Here is a 14771-nt window from a genome sequence, read left to right on the forward strand (position 1 = left end):
GTAGTCATTTCCGGTGAAACAGGAAGTGACCGAAAACAATCGAATACGTCAATCCATCCTAATTTATGTTATATACTAGCACATCAAACCTCGTTTTTTTATCTGAAAAAAAAATAAAAAAGTTATAGGGGTGAACCACTTTTGAGACGCACCCGGTATAAACGCTCAGTTTGTAGATATTAGATCTGCTTATGATGGTAACATGGTTAGCGAAACGCGCGTCCAGTGCAAAAGTAAGAGGGGTGTACTGTGGTAAATTAGTGTTTTATTTTGCTGTTGGATCGCCAGGTTTCAACCCCAACTGTAATTGTTATCGATATTGAAAATATAAAAAAATTCAAATAAATAAATAAACTTAGAGAAAATTCAATCTAAAAATACCATCAGGTAATGCTGTTTATCATTACTTACTTTCTTGAGAGGAAAAATGTTAAGATACGTGATATTGTTACTGTTTTTTTTATATATCATATACGTAAAAACTAAAAAAGTTATGAGCAATCTAGGAAAGTGTAAATATAGAAAGTGTTGTATATAAAAGAAGTAAAAAGAAGAAAATACGTAAAAATAGATAATTTTAAGTGTATATACGAATTTTAGAATTAATTCCAGTTCTATATTTTAATGAAATACTGTAATCGAAAATATTATTTATATTAAATTTAAGTATTTTTTTAATGTGTATATTTTATGGGATGTTTGGAAATCTACATAATTTTATTTGTGTTAGAAATAGAGGAGAGGAAAATTATTTTAAAAAGTTTTGGGGATTTTTCAAAACCATTTGGTTTAAAAAACGAGTGCAAACGGAAAATAGAGTATATAATTGGATTGTTGTTTTTTGGAATAAGGTTTTTTTTGTTAATGAACCAGTTCTGTCAAATAAACGATTTTTGAAATTAAAAAAGTGTTTTTTTTCTGCTTTTTTTCTCTCCAAATAAAAATTACTATTTTCCGGGTTTATTTTTTGGCGGATTGCAAAATTGGAAAAAGATTAATAATGTTTATTGCGGCAATCCCTGCTTTATTTTTATCAAAAAATTGGTCCCTGTCCATATTTGTGCCCATTTTAAATAATGGCTCCGTGTCCGAAAACAACAATAATTATTATTGTGGGTTTTTCTGAACGCGTAATATTTTTTCCACGAATGTATTTGAGAAGCAAAAAATTAGCATTGAAAAAGTTTTGAGAGAACTGATACATATATGACTCCTCTTTAAAAAAATATATATCAAGATGCTGCAAATTCGAGGTACGAGCATTGGTATCTCGGAAACCGTAATAGATACGAAGATGGTTAAATTGGAGCAAAGTTGCTCCTTGGCATGTTCACCAAGATGCCATCAAATTTTAAAAATTTGGATTTGGAAAAAACGGGAAAAACGGATTTTTTTGAAAATCAATTTTATTTTTTCCTGTCGTTACTTTTTAGAAAATCAAAAAACTAATTGCATATTCTCATAGCCACTTTATTAGAACTATCTGATGGTATTTTTAGATTTATAAATTAGCTCATAATTTGTGAGATACAGAGGCCAATTTATTTTTTTTAAATACGGACCTGCGTTTTTTATTTCAGGTTTTGAAAGAACTCGGTCTCCTGAGTACAATGATATGCCACATTTGATAGTTTTTTTTTGTTTTGGGTACCTTAACAATAACAAAACTGTTTAATTGTTATTTAAAATAATTTCAAATCCGGCTCTGGTTTTTTAATTTATTTAATCTGATTATATTCATCACAACAATATTGATCAGCGCTAATTAACATTGAATAAGGGAAATCAATAGAAATTGTTTTGGATATTTGAAATCAATACATTTCAACATTAAGAGTACAAAAACAATTAACGAGTAATAAAAAACAATTAAAGAGTGCAAAATGCATTCGGAAGTATAAGAAGAAGATCTGTTTAAAGAACTATAAATAAGATTAAACAAAAAACAAATGTGTGTATTATGGAGGGTGGTAATTGGTAACCCTTTCGAACATGCGGAGCATTAAAAACTAGTTTGTAGAAGTTGATTTATTTATAATAGCTACGATTAATATTGTGCATATTATTAGATCGTACACTGAGATTTCAAATTTACAATAAAAAAATTAAAAATAAGATATCTTTAAATTGCTGACCTGGATATTAATTATTTGAATCTTTCAATTGGCGTGATTTTCCTTATTCAATGTTAATTAGCGCTGATCAATATTGTTGTGCTGAATATAATCAAATTAAATAAATTAAAAACCCAGAGACGGACTTCAAATTATTTTAAATAACCGTTAAATAGTTTTGTTACTGTTAAGGTACCCAAAACAAAATAAGAAGTATCAAGTGTTGCATATCATTGTACTCAGGAGATCGAGTTCTTACAAAATCTGAAATAAAAAATGCAGGTCCGTATTTAAAAATATTAAGTTGGCCTCTGTATCTCACAAATTATCAGCTAATTTGAAAATCTAAAAATACCATCAGGTAACCCTAATAATGTGGCTATGAGAATGTGCAATTAGTTTTTTGATTTTCTAAAAAGTAACGACAGGAAAAAATAAAATTGATTTTTAAAAAAATCCGTTTTTTCCAAAAAACTCATCAATCTTCGAAATTTTTAAAACTTTTTTGATGGCATCTTGGTGAACATGCCAAGGAGCAACTTTGCCCCAATTTAACCATCTTCGTATCTATTACGGTTTCCGAGATACCAATGCTCGTACCTCGAATTTGTAGCACCCTGTATACAGAGTCATTCACGGCCATGGCACGTCAGATGTTTATGGAGGACCTGTGATAGGACTTGTTTGACAATTTAGATTTTTGCATAAAGGCACTGCCTGCTCCATCTGTCTAAAGGTGCGTATTCATTATCCGCACGAACGAACGAACGAATGTTCGCTAGTGGTATGGACGGGGACCGCACGATAGGACCGCACGAGAAGACCGGAGGCATTTGCTGGCGAACGCCTTTGATGTACCGACTCGAAACGGATGGTCGAGCGAACGAACGAACGAACGGCCGCATGCGTTCGGTCCCCGTCTAAATATACCGCACTTTCATTCGTTCGTTCGTTCGTTCGTTCGGATAATGAATACGCACCTTAAGATATTTTCCGCATTACAGTGTTGCCGCTTTATACTAAACCTGGTAGAATCTTTGTAACTTTAAATGGAACACACGGTATATTATTACATTTTTCGAAACAATTTCCAGAATAGAAAATTTTTCTATTCTATTAACCTATACCAATCTCTAAAGGTACATTCAGGTTGAGAGCGTCAAGCGTCGCGACGCGTTTGCATCGTGTCCGCCCCATTGAACTCGACCCCGACGCTCAGCGGACGCTAGCGCAACGTCAAACGCGACGCTGTCTGCCTTAACGGTCTAATTTAAGTAAAGTGAATTGATTCCATTTCGACACGCGGACGCGACGCAATCGCGACGCGACGCTCGACGCTCTCAGCCTGAATGTACCTTAATAGTTTTCGAGATAAAAAATAAAACATGTGTAAAACTGGTTATTCACCGTGAGTTAGTTCTGGGAGTTCACTGATAGATGGCTACGAGAACTGCATTGCGGGATATAAGAATTGTTAACCTAATAAGAATTATTAACCTAATAAGAATTATTAACCTAATAAGTTTACCGTTCTTGCAATTGTCCCACTTATTAGAAATTCAAATTTTTGAAAGACTTGCGATGCAATTCTCGTAGCTATCAGTGAACTCCCAGAACTAACTCACGCTGAATAACTAAAGGACATTAGTTAAATCATAAATTCATTCGGCGTATTGAAATCTAAAATTTGATTTCTAGGTTAAAGAAAGTCGATACATTTGACCATTTAACCTGTCTAAATGAACTGATTGGATATTAAACAGGGAAATCAGAAAAAAATAATTATTTCCGTTTGTTATAAAATCGTTTATATTATTGTTATTTTAAATTTAAGCCTAGAATTTTTTTAGAATTTAGAATGAGTGGGAGGGGGGTTAATCACTTCGACCTTACAGATCCATTGTGTCCCCCTTTCTTGAATCATAACTCATCATACAGTCCCAGGGCTTTGACAAAAGCCAGTATCTGGGACGGTTTTATAGAGGGTAGTTCTCCATCTCCAATATCAGTCGTACCAAAATTCATGGCACGAATGGTTGTCATCTCGGCGCACTCAGTGATGAGGTGTACTGGTGTTTCCCCATCTTCCCCACAGAATCTGCATTCGCCGTTTCTTCTTAGTTTCAATCTACTGAGGTGTTCGTTGAGGAGACAGTGTCCTGTTAAAAACCCCGTGACAATCCGAAGATTGTTCTTACTCAGACCCAGGAAGATCTGTGATTTTTCTTCATCATAAGCCCTCAGAAACTTCTTCGAGTGTCTTAGACCATTGGAAAATTTCCATTCCAGGTTGCGGATGGAATCTTCCAAGTTCTTGAGTTCCGCCTTGAGTTGGTTACCACTTGGAAAGCAGAACGGTTCTGGTTCAGTTAGTGGAGTGTTCGCTGCTTTCCTAGCTAGATTATTTGCTTTTTCATTGCCTTCTATCCCTTGGTGAGCAGGCACCCAGTGTAGGAGGACTTTGTTTTCTTTGCCTAATTTATTCAGCTTCTCTATGCATTCTTTGACCAATTTCGAATTGATTGATACTGAGTTGATCGCCTTTAACGCTGCTTGACTATCGACAAGATGGCTATTTCTTGTTTCCGATAGTTCCTATCTAAGATAAGTTGTACGCATCTCTCGATAGCGTAGATTTCTGCCTGTTGGATACTAGGGTAAGTGCCCATTGGTTCGGAGTAATTAGCTCTCGGCCCAAACACTCCGATCCCTGTTCCCGTATTGGTTTTGGAAGCATCAGTATACCAAGTTATGGTATGGTCTTTTAACTGCTGGGCAAGCGTTTCGCTCTTCCAATCCTTCTTATTGCTCAATACTACATTGACATGTTTGTCAAAGTTGTACGTTCTTGGCATATCGTCCACTGGGAGTTGCAGGAGTGGTATTTCCTTTTTGAGGGTGTTCCAAGCCCCTAAATTCAAGCCTATGTATATTATTCAATAAATCGAAATCGAAATAAAATTGCTTATGAACGATATATTTATCGTGTGCCTAAACCTTCTAGTTTCTTCAGTAAAGTAATTTAAGAGAATAATTTTATTATAATTGTTTCGTTTAAAGTAAATCGTTACGATGACAAATATTCAAACTTTTAATTATCAATTAGAGTTTACGTGCTCAATTTCTAAAATTTTCATGATAACGAAATTCTTGAAATGGAACTATAATAATAGAAGAATTATTAATTTTTAAATACCTCTACTAAAGACAGTGGCGTCTCTCACACAGTGGTCCTCTATCCTCTACACAGTGGCGTCTCAAAAGTCGTTAGTCTTTTGATATTTTAAATAATATACATAGGATTGAATTTAAAATAACAATGATTTGAACAATTTTATAACAAAAGATCTTGCTTTTTTACAAAAATTCCGGTTCCCCATAAACATCTAACGTGCCATCGCCGTGAGTCACCCTATACAGGGTGAGTCTTAAATAAGTGCAAATATTTTCAGGGCTGGGATATTTCGACCCCAGGAACACGTCTATGAGGTTTTTTTCGCAAAAAAAAATGCAGAAAATCGTGAATTTTTTTTAAATTTTCTTGAATATTTTTCGAAAACTTTTTAGAACTGCCTGTTCACCGCAAATTTTTCCACGGTATAATTTCTTAATCTCTGATATTACCATAGTTACGGCTTTACTCTATGGTTACGGCACTAAAAGGGATGCAATTACAGAAAAAATCCGGTGGCTCTCAAATTTTTTTCAAAAAAAATCATTTTTTTTTAATTTTCAAACTTAAATAACACGGTTATTTTGGACTTATCTGAAAAATGGTAAAGAGATAATATGTTTCTTTTATCGAGATCTACCAGTCCTGAAAATATTTGCACTTATTTAGGACTCACCGTGTATATATAATTTCTAAAAAAATCTCACTGGAGAAAACAAAACGTAAAAGGTGGACAAAAATAGGGCTGGCAAAACAAAATCATCTTAGTATTCAATTTGACGTTCAAGAATCTAAAGTAGTAAAGACCAGGGTAAAGCAACACGGGCAAGGTGACATAATTAGAAAAGACAGGGGCAAATTACTTGGAAATACAGGCCAAATTTTCGAATTTTACGGTAAATATCTAAAGAAGGAGATTTATCGAATTTAAGGAAATAAAAAGTTGAAAATAACTGTTAGGAGAGTTTCGAAAGATTTAAATGTATAAAAGGGGGATTTTGAGTTAAGGAGGAAAAGGTTTTTGACGTATTTAATTGATTCTGAAGAGGGTAGGATATTTTAAAGCTGAAACTTTCTTTTAGCATATTGTTACGGATTCCGTGGGTCCACTAATTTAAACTCACGATAAAATACTTAACGAATTTATTTTCTCACTTTATACACAATTACTAACTTATAACACACAACAAACTAACTATTTATAAGATTCCTTCACCAAATTGTCCGATTTTCAATTTCCACGCGGTATATTCAAATTTCAAAAACTGTCTCAGTTGTCGATGGCTCCGGCTTATATACTCTATTGACTGCTTCTCGAAATTTCCCCAATTCTCGGAAAGCGTACTTCTTCATACCAGACAATTCTATTGTCTGATTCCCTTACTTCTCGACTTGACTAAAAGATGGCGCCTGAAAAAGTCTTTTAATTTCTGGCGGATACGTTGCGGTTGTGCAGGCAACCAGTAATACATTTTTAATTTCTGGCGGATAGGCCATTTTTCTTGACATTGCCCCTTTTCAAATTTGATCGTCCCGATCAAGGTTTCCTGTCTGATATCTCTTCAATCGATCCAGATGAACTACTTTCATCTTACTTCTAGGGCTGCGTTGAATCCGGTACACAACATCATTTATCCTCTTGATGACTGTATAAGGACCTTCCCATGCTGGAGTTAACTTTGGGGACCTCCCTTTCTTGCGCTGTGGGTTATATAACCATACCATATCGTCCTGTTGAAATCCCGTAGAATTAGCTCTGAGGTCGTAACGAGCTTTCATCCGGTCACTGGCTAGCGTAATCTTACTTCTCACGGCCTTATGAATTCCCAATAACCTTTCCTTCAGTTCATCCGCGTAGTCCTCTACGTTCGTGGTGCTGTCGTCTGGTGATCCGAACACCAAGTCACAAGGCAACCGTAATTCTCGACCAAATAAAATCTTCGATGGTGAAAGTCCGGTGGTGTTGTGAACTGCACTTCTATATGCCATTAGGAATAGTGGTATATGCTGATCCCAATCTCTTTGATGTTCATCCACCATTTTCGAGAGATGTTCTTCAATGGTCTTATTGAATCTCTCGACCATCCCATCAGACTGCGGATGTAAAGCTGTTGTCCTAGTCTTGTGAATACCAAGCAGATCACACATCTTCTGGAACAGTCTTGACTCGAAGTTCCTTCCTTGGTCAGTGTGAAGCTCTAAAGGAATTCCAAATCTACTGAAGACATTATTGACTAATACTTCAGCTACAGTCGATGCTTCTTGGTTTGGAATGGCAAAAACTTCTGGCCATTTACTGAAATAATCCATCGCCACTAAAACGTACTTGTTGCCCTTGTGCGTTTCAGGGAATGGGCCTGCAATGTCAACAGCGATTCTTTCGAATGGCAGTCCAACGTTATATTGTTTCATTTTTCCCCTAGATCGAGTGCTTGGTCCTTGGCTGGCTGCACAAATTTTACATTGTCGACACCATTTCTTGACATCTTCGCAATAATCCACCCAGTAAAAGCGATCTCTCAGCTTGCTCAAGGTCTTGTTTACCCCAAGATGGGCTCCAGTTTTACCACCGTGAATTTCTTCCAATACCTGGGTAACTTTCTTCCTTGGTACCAGTAACTGAGTTGTTACTGTGCTGCCATCCGCACTTTCCCATGTGCGCTTTAACAATCCATTCTCAATAACCAGTGAATTCCACTGAGCCCAGAGAGCTTTGAAAACGAGCCCTCTGTCCGCAATATCCTGCCACGGTGGTCTCTCGCCGTTACCTTCCTTGAGCCGTAGTATTGCTCCGATGTCTGGATCTTCCATTTGATCTTTCCTCAATTGTGTCGTCGTCCACTGTTCATCGGTTCCAAGTTTAAACTCCTTATCATGACAGTGCCTTCACGTTGTTCCGTTTTACAGCAGTGCTTACAATCGGTTTGACAGGGTCTTCTGGATAAACCGTCTGCGTTACCATGCATTTTTCCAGCACGATGTTGGATGGTAAAGTGATACTGTTGGAGCTTCTCGAGCCATCGTGCTATTTGACCTTCAGGTTGTTTCATCTCCATAAGCCACTTGAGAGCCGCATGATCTGTCCTAATTAAAAATTCTTGGCCGTACAGATATTTATGAAAATGATCAACTGCCTTCACAATTGCTAGCAGCTCCTTCCGGGTAACGCAGTAATTCCTTTCTGGTTTGGATAGAACTCGACTGTAATATTCTATCACTCGTTCTTCGCCATCTTGCACTTGTGATAGCACTGCACCTATGCCGATATTGCTGGCGTCGGTATCCAGGATATACCTCCCTTGTTGTTGCGGGTAGGCTAGAATAGGACTTGAACATAAAGCCGCCTTAAGTCTTCCAAAGGCTACATCACAATCGGTGTTCCATTCGTAGCCGACTTCATCACCTGTAAGTCTATGTAAGGGTGCAGCTATATTGGCAAATCCCTTGACAAATCTTCTGTAATAGGTGCATAAACCCAGAAAACTTCTAAGTTCATGTTTGTCGCGAGGTTTAGGCCAATCCTTGATCGCAGCGATTTTCTTCTGGTCGGTGTAAATTCCGTCTGCCGAGACTACATGACCCAAGAATTCCACTTGTCGCTGGAATAAGCTACACTTCTTCGGGTTCAAGTACAGGTGAGCATTCCGTATGCGGCCAAAGACTTCTTCTAAATTTCGCAAATGCTCCTCAAAAGTTCTTCCCATAACCAATACATCGTCGAGGTAAACCAAGCACGTTTTCCAAGTTAATCCTCTTAACACCACCTCCATGAGACGTTCGAAAGTGGCTGGAGCATTGCATAATCCAAACGGCATGACCTTGAATTGGTATAGTCCGTTTCCTGTAGAAAAAGCCGTCTTTTCTTTGTCTTCCTCGTCCAGACCAACTTGCCAGTATCCACTCTTTAAGTCGAGAGTGGAGAACCAGCACGAACCTGCCAGTGTGGTTAACGTGTCGTCTATACGTGGCAGTGGGTAGCTGTCCTTCTTAGTGACGTCATTGAGCTTCCGATAGTCCACGCAGAATCGTGTACTACCATCTTTCTTCGTCACCAAAACAACAGGAGATGACCATGGACTCGATGATTCTTCGATAACTCCATCTTCTAGCATCTTATCTACCATTGTCTCCATTTCTTGTTGTTTGGAAAGGGGCACCCTTCTAGGACGTTGTCGAATCGGCTGAGCATGACCAGTATTAATCCGGTGCTTCACAAAATCCGTTTTCCACTGTTGTTCTTCTCAAAAATACTGCCATGCTTAAGCAGGAACTGCTTGGCCTTCTGTTTCTCCTCAGGTGTTAAGTGATCCCATGGCTGTTCTAGATGTTTTAGTGTTTCTTGGGATGCCTTTTGTGTAACAGCTGACGACACTTCATCACATCGGGTGACACTTCTTACAGGTTCGCAGATGGCTATCTTGTCACCTTTTTGGATCTTGACACAATTCGGGAAAACATTCGCAATTCTGATCGGTATATTCTTGTCGGTGTTAACCAATGATTTTCCTACTAAGTACCTATCCTGTTTGTTGTCGCTACTTTGTACCAGTCCAACACAGCACCCAGCGATTTTCTCCACTTTACCGAATACGATTTTCTCGGTATTACCAGGTATCACCACAGTTTCCGCTGATCTTACATCCATTCTGCCTGGTCCCTCGTCTGGAGATAACATGAACTCTTCATTTCCAATATTTAAGATATTTCTCTGGTGATCGAACGAAAATCCATGTTGACGAATCACATCCATGCCCAAGATGAAGTCATCTTCAATATCTGCCACTAAGACGCTATGCTGAAACTTCAAATTTCCTAACTTCAGTTCGACGATAGCCTCTCCCCGTACAACGGCCATTTCCCCCGTAACTGTACGTAAACACACTCTTCTTCCCAGAGGCATCAGCTTCAATCCTTGCACTGAGTTAGCCCGCACCAACGATACCATAGCGCCAGTGTCCACTGTCATTCGGATTCTCCTACCATTGACCTTCCCGTCGATCACTAAACTGTCAGCGGTTCTTCCCAGACTCCTAATGGAAAAAATCCTGGGGGCTCTGTTCTCCCCAGTCAATACTCGCCCCTTAGTATTGACTGATTTTAGTTTTCCTGGTGCCTACGTTCTCTGGATGGTGAACGGGACGCATTTGAACGCGGCAATCCCGTTTAATGTGGCCATTCCTGCCACATCTAAAGCACCTTATGTCCTGGGATCTTCTATGGTTCTCTGTCTGGGTGTTGTTGCTACTCTTGTTCACTAGTAACTCACATAGTTTACTAAACATCTCCTCCAAACGTATGTAAGAACTTCCGGGCTGTTCCTCGACCGTTACCGATCTTATCTTCGGTCTAGGGATGGCGCTAAAAGCAGCTTCAATTTCTAGCGCCCTGACCAGTGCTTCGCTGCTGGTAGAAAATCGGGATATTTGCAGCACCCTCTGTAATTCGTTGTCCCTCAGTCCGCTGATAAAGCACTGAGCAGCGAGTTCCTCCCTAAATCCTTCCGGTGCTTCAGGATACGCTAGGTGTACCAGCCGACGTAAGTCTGCTTCAAATTCCTGCAAACTCTCTCCGGACCTCTGCATGCGTGTCTTGATCTGGGCCTGGTAAAGTTGACGTCGATGTTGGTCGCCATATCTTCGGTCCAATGCAGTAACCAAGGTTTCGTACTCCTGCTGTTGGGCTGCAGGAATAGTTTGTAGCAATTCCAGGGCAGGGCCACGCAGCGCGATGACAAGTGCTGCTGCTTTCTCGTGGTCGGTCCATCCGTTGGCAGCAGCCGCTGCTTCAAACTGGCGGTGGTACATCGTCCATGTCGTTTGTCCATCGTAGGTCGGGGCCTTAAGGTTCGCAGTTCCCGGAACGCCAGGTGTCCTTACTTGTACCTTGGTCTTCTGTAGGTCCATCTCCAACCTTTCTATCTTCTGCTGAAGGCGCTCCTCCAGATCTTCTACGGCTTCTTGGAAGTGGTTCTGCTGTTCCTGGCAACGTACTTCCAACATTGCTTGTTGCTGTTCCCCAAGCTTTTCTGAAGTCGAATTTCTTGATTTTCTAAAGTTTTCTTAAGACGGTCCTGATCTTCTTGTCTTTCTTTCTGGCGGCGCGTTTCTATATCTTCTAAAATTTCCTCCATTCATTCTTCTGACGAATTTCTAAATTGCCTAAAATTTTCTCAAGCCGGTCCTGTTCTTCTTCTTTGTCTTGTTGTCGTTGAATTTTCAAATCTTGGAAAATTTTTTTCAAGCCGGTCCTGTTCTTCCTGTTTATCTTGTTGTTGTTGGAATTTCAAATCTCCGAAAATCTTCTCAAGCCGGTCCTGTTCTTCTTGTTTTTTCTTTTGTCGTTGTAATTTTTCCTCTTCTTTATCTTTTGCTTTCTCTTTTCTAGTCGGGCTCGCTCTTCTTCTCGTTCTTTACGGAGTCTTTCTTGTTCTTCTGCCTCTCTCTTCTAGTCGGGCTGGCTCTTCTTCTCGTTCTTTACGGAGTCTTTCTTGTTCTTCTGCCTTCTCTCTTCTCATATTCTCCATAAAATCACCCAATAATTTGCTTACTTCCTCCATTTTCTTCGCTTGTTCCCTTGTACCAACCATAAAAATACTCTAATTCGGTCTAAAAATCTTCCAATCCACTTAATTTCTGCTTAAAATCCTCTTGAATCCCACTTCTGACACCAATTGTTACGGATTCCGTGGGTCCACTAATTTAAACTCACGATAAAATACTTAACGAATTTATTTTCTCACTTTATACACAATTACTAACTTATAACACACAACAAACTAACTATTTATAAGATTCCTTCACCAAATTGTCCGATTTTCAATTTCCACGCGGTATATTCAAATTTCAAAAACTGTCTCAGTTGTCGATGGCTCCGGCTTATATACTCTATTGACTGCTTCTCGAAATTTCCCCAATTCTCGGAAAGCGTACTTCTTCATACCAGACAATTCTATTGTCTGATTCCCTTACTTCTCGACTTGACTAAAAGATGGCGCCTGAAAAAGTCTTTTAATTTCTGGCGGATACGTTGCGGTTGTGCAGGCAACCAGTAATACATTTTTAATTTCTGGCGGATAGGCCATTTTTCTTGACAATATTATTGTTTTTAAGTGACAGTGAGTATAACGTCGTTATTTTGGCATTAAAAGTCATTTGAATATACGAAAATTATAAACCAGAGATACTCACTTCAAAGAGAAAAAATTATGGACCATTTTGAGTAATTTGAGTATGCGTTGGAAAGAATTTAACCACTAGAAAGACGTCTTTAACAAATAATAGCGGGAAAAATATATTCTTTTAAAACCAGTTTATTCTATTCTAAAGTACACACAATATACAGGATGGTCCGAACTGTAATCCGGAAACTTATTCTGCATTAAGATTTTCTGCATTATTGCGGCAGCCTATTTTGCAGATAAAAATAAGAAAAAAGTTTGTATAAATGTATGTATGTTGTTGCTTAGTTTTAGAGATACAGGGTGTAGAAGTTTCATCTATATTTCAATTTTTTCCAAATAATTTCTGAATTAACGTCAATATTTGGATAAAAATTGGTGTCTGGGAGTTTTTGACATGAGAAATTTGATTTTTATCCCAATATGATTGCTTCTTGTAGAGGGCGCCACCTGCATGGTTTTTAACTAGTTTGAAGAGTAAATCAATTTTTGTCCGTACTTGTATAAAACTACTGAGAAAAAAATATATATTTACAACGTTTTATATGTAAAAAAGGTCTCTTGGTAAAAGTCGTTACGAGTAATGGTTCTCGAGATATTTGAAATCGAAATTTGTAATACCTGTCATCACTAACATAAATTAAACATGTTGACTAAATAGTTATTACACTCAAATCATAAATTTAAAATATTTTTGTGCCAGAAAGTAAAGAGGAACTGTTTTATCATCATTTATTCGAAAAAAAAATTCTGATCATTTAAAAAAAATAAACAGTTCCCAAATTTATCATTTCAGTCAAATAACTATCTACTCAACATGTTTATTTTTGCAACCTAACCTAACCAACTGCAACCTAACTTAACCTAACCAATCCATGCATGTTTATTTTTTGTCAATAATGACAGGTATTGACTATTTTCATTCTAAATAATTTGAGGACGGTTGCTTGTGGTGATTTTTACTAAGAGACATTTTTTTCGTAAAAAATCACGGAAATTAATCTTTTTTCACTTAGTAGTTTTATACAGGTACGGACGAAAAGTTATTACCCTTCAAAACACTTAAAAGACATGTAGCTGGCACCCCCTTCAAATAGGAGTCATATTGACATAAAAATCAAATTTCTCATGTCGAAAAACGCCCAGACACCAATTTTTGTCCAAATATTGACTTTACTTCAGAAATTATTAGGAAAAAATCTAAATAAAAATGAAACTTCTACACCATGTTGTATCTCCGATACTAAGTACTTTAGGAGATATATTTATACGAACTTGTTTACTTATTTTTATCTGCAAAATGTGGTGCCGAAGTTTCCGGAATACACTTCGGACCACCCTGTATAATACAAAATTACTACTTGACTACTTTTTAAGATGGTTGCAAAATCATGTAAAACAATGGCCTAAACAGGCAATTTTTTTTACTTATCCATACGCAAGAACGGCAAACTAATAAGATCTTCTCTAACTCCTTATAAAGGTGCCCATTCACATACAGTTCGCCGGCAGTCCAGAACTGTCGATTTATACATCGTCAGTTAAAATTTCTCCATACACATAGAGGCCGTCGACAGGTCTGAATCTGCAGATCGCTTGAATCTCACGGTCGACTGAAGTGTATGGCGAAAAATCGACAGTTCTAATAGTACGTTCCCATCTTTTGACAGGTTTGAAATTTTGAACTATCAAGATGAGCGATTTAAGTAATAATACGACTTTTTTAACCGATTTTATTGATTTGTATAAGCAATTGCCCTGTCTGTGAAAAATTAAAAGTAAAATTTATTCAAACAGACAGAAAAATTGTTGGAATTTTACAAACTGTTGATACAACTATTGATTCTGTAAAGAAAAGAATAAACAATTTGCGAAGCGCTTTCCAAAAGGAACTTAAAAAACGCGAAAATCAAAGCGACCAGGTGAACCGTTTTTGTATTTTTCTTTGATATTTAGAGCTTACCCATCTTTAAAAGTTTATTAAAACATATGTCATTTATTCTGAGGCAGTTTTTAATGTCATCTGTTGCACTACTCGTAGTTCTTAATTTTCGCACTTTATATGAGATAATGTATCACGTTGTTCAACAATCTTTCACCCAAAGACGCTTTTTTGTCTTTGTAATTGGTTCTTGCAATAACAAAAGCACGAGAAGTGCATTTTTTGTATTTAAAAACATTTTTCACTGCAAGATCATTCGATTAAAACTGACGATATGTTTGTGTGTGTGGTGAAAGCACAGTTTTCCTTCAGTTCAAAAACTGACAGTCCCAAAACTGAAAATCGTATCGTTCGACGTAAGTGTAT

This window comes from Sitophilus oryzae, unplaced genomic scaffold, assembly GCF_002938485.1.
Source record: "Sitophilus oryzae breed Bouriz unplaced genomic scaffold, Soryzae_2.0 scaffold_1396_pilon_pilon, whole genome shotgun sequence".
NCBI lineage: Eukaryota > Metazoa > Arthropoda > Insecta > Coleoptera > Curculionidae > Sitophilus > Sitophilus oryzae.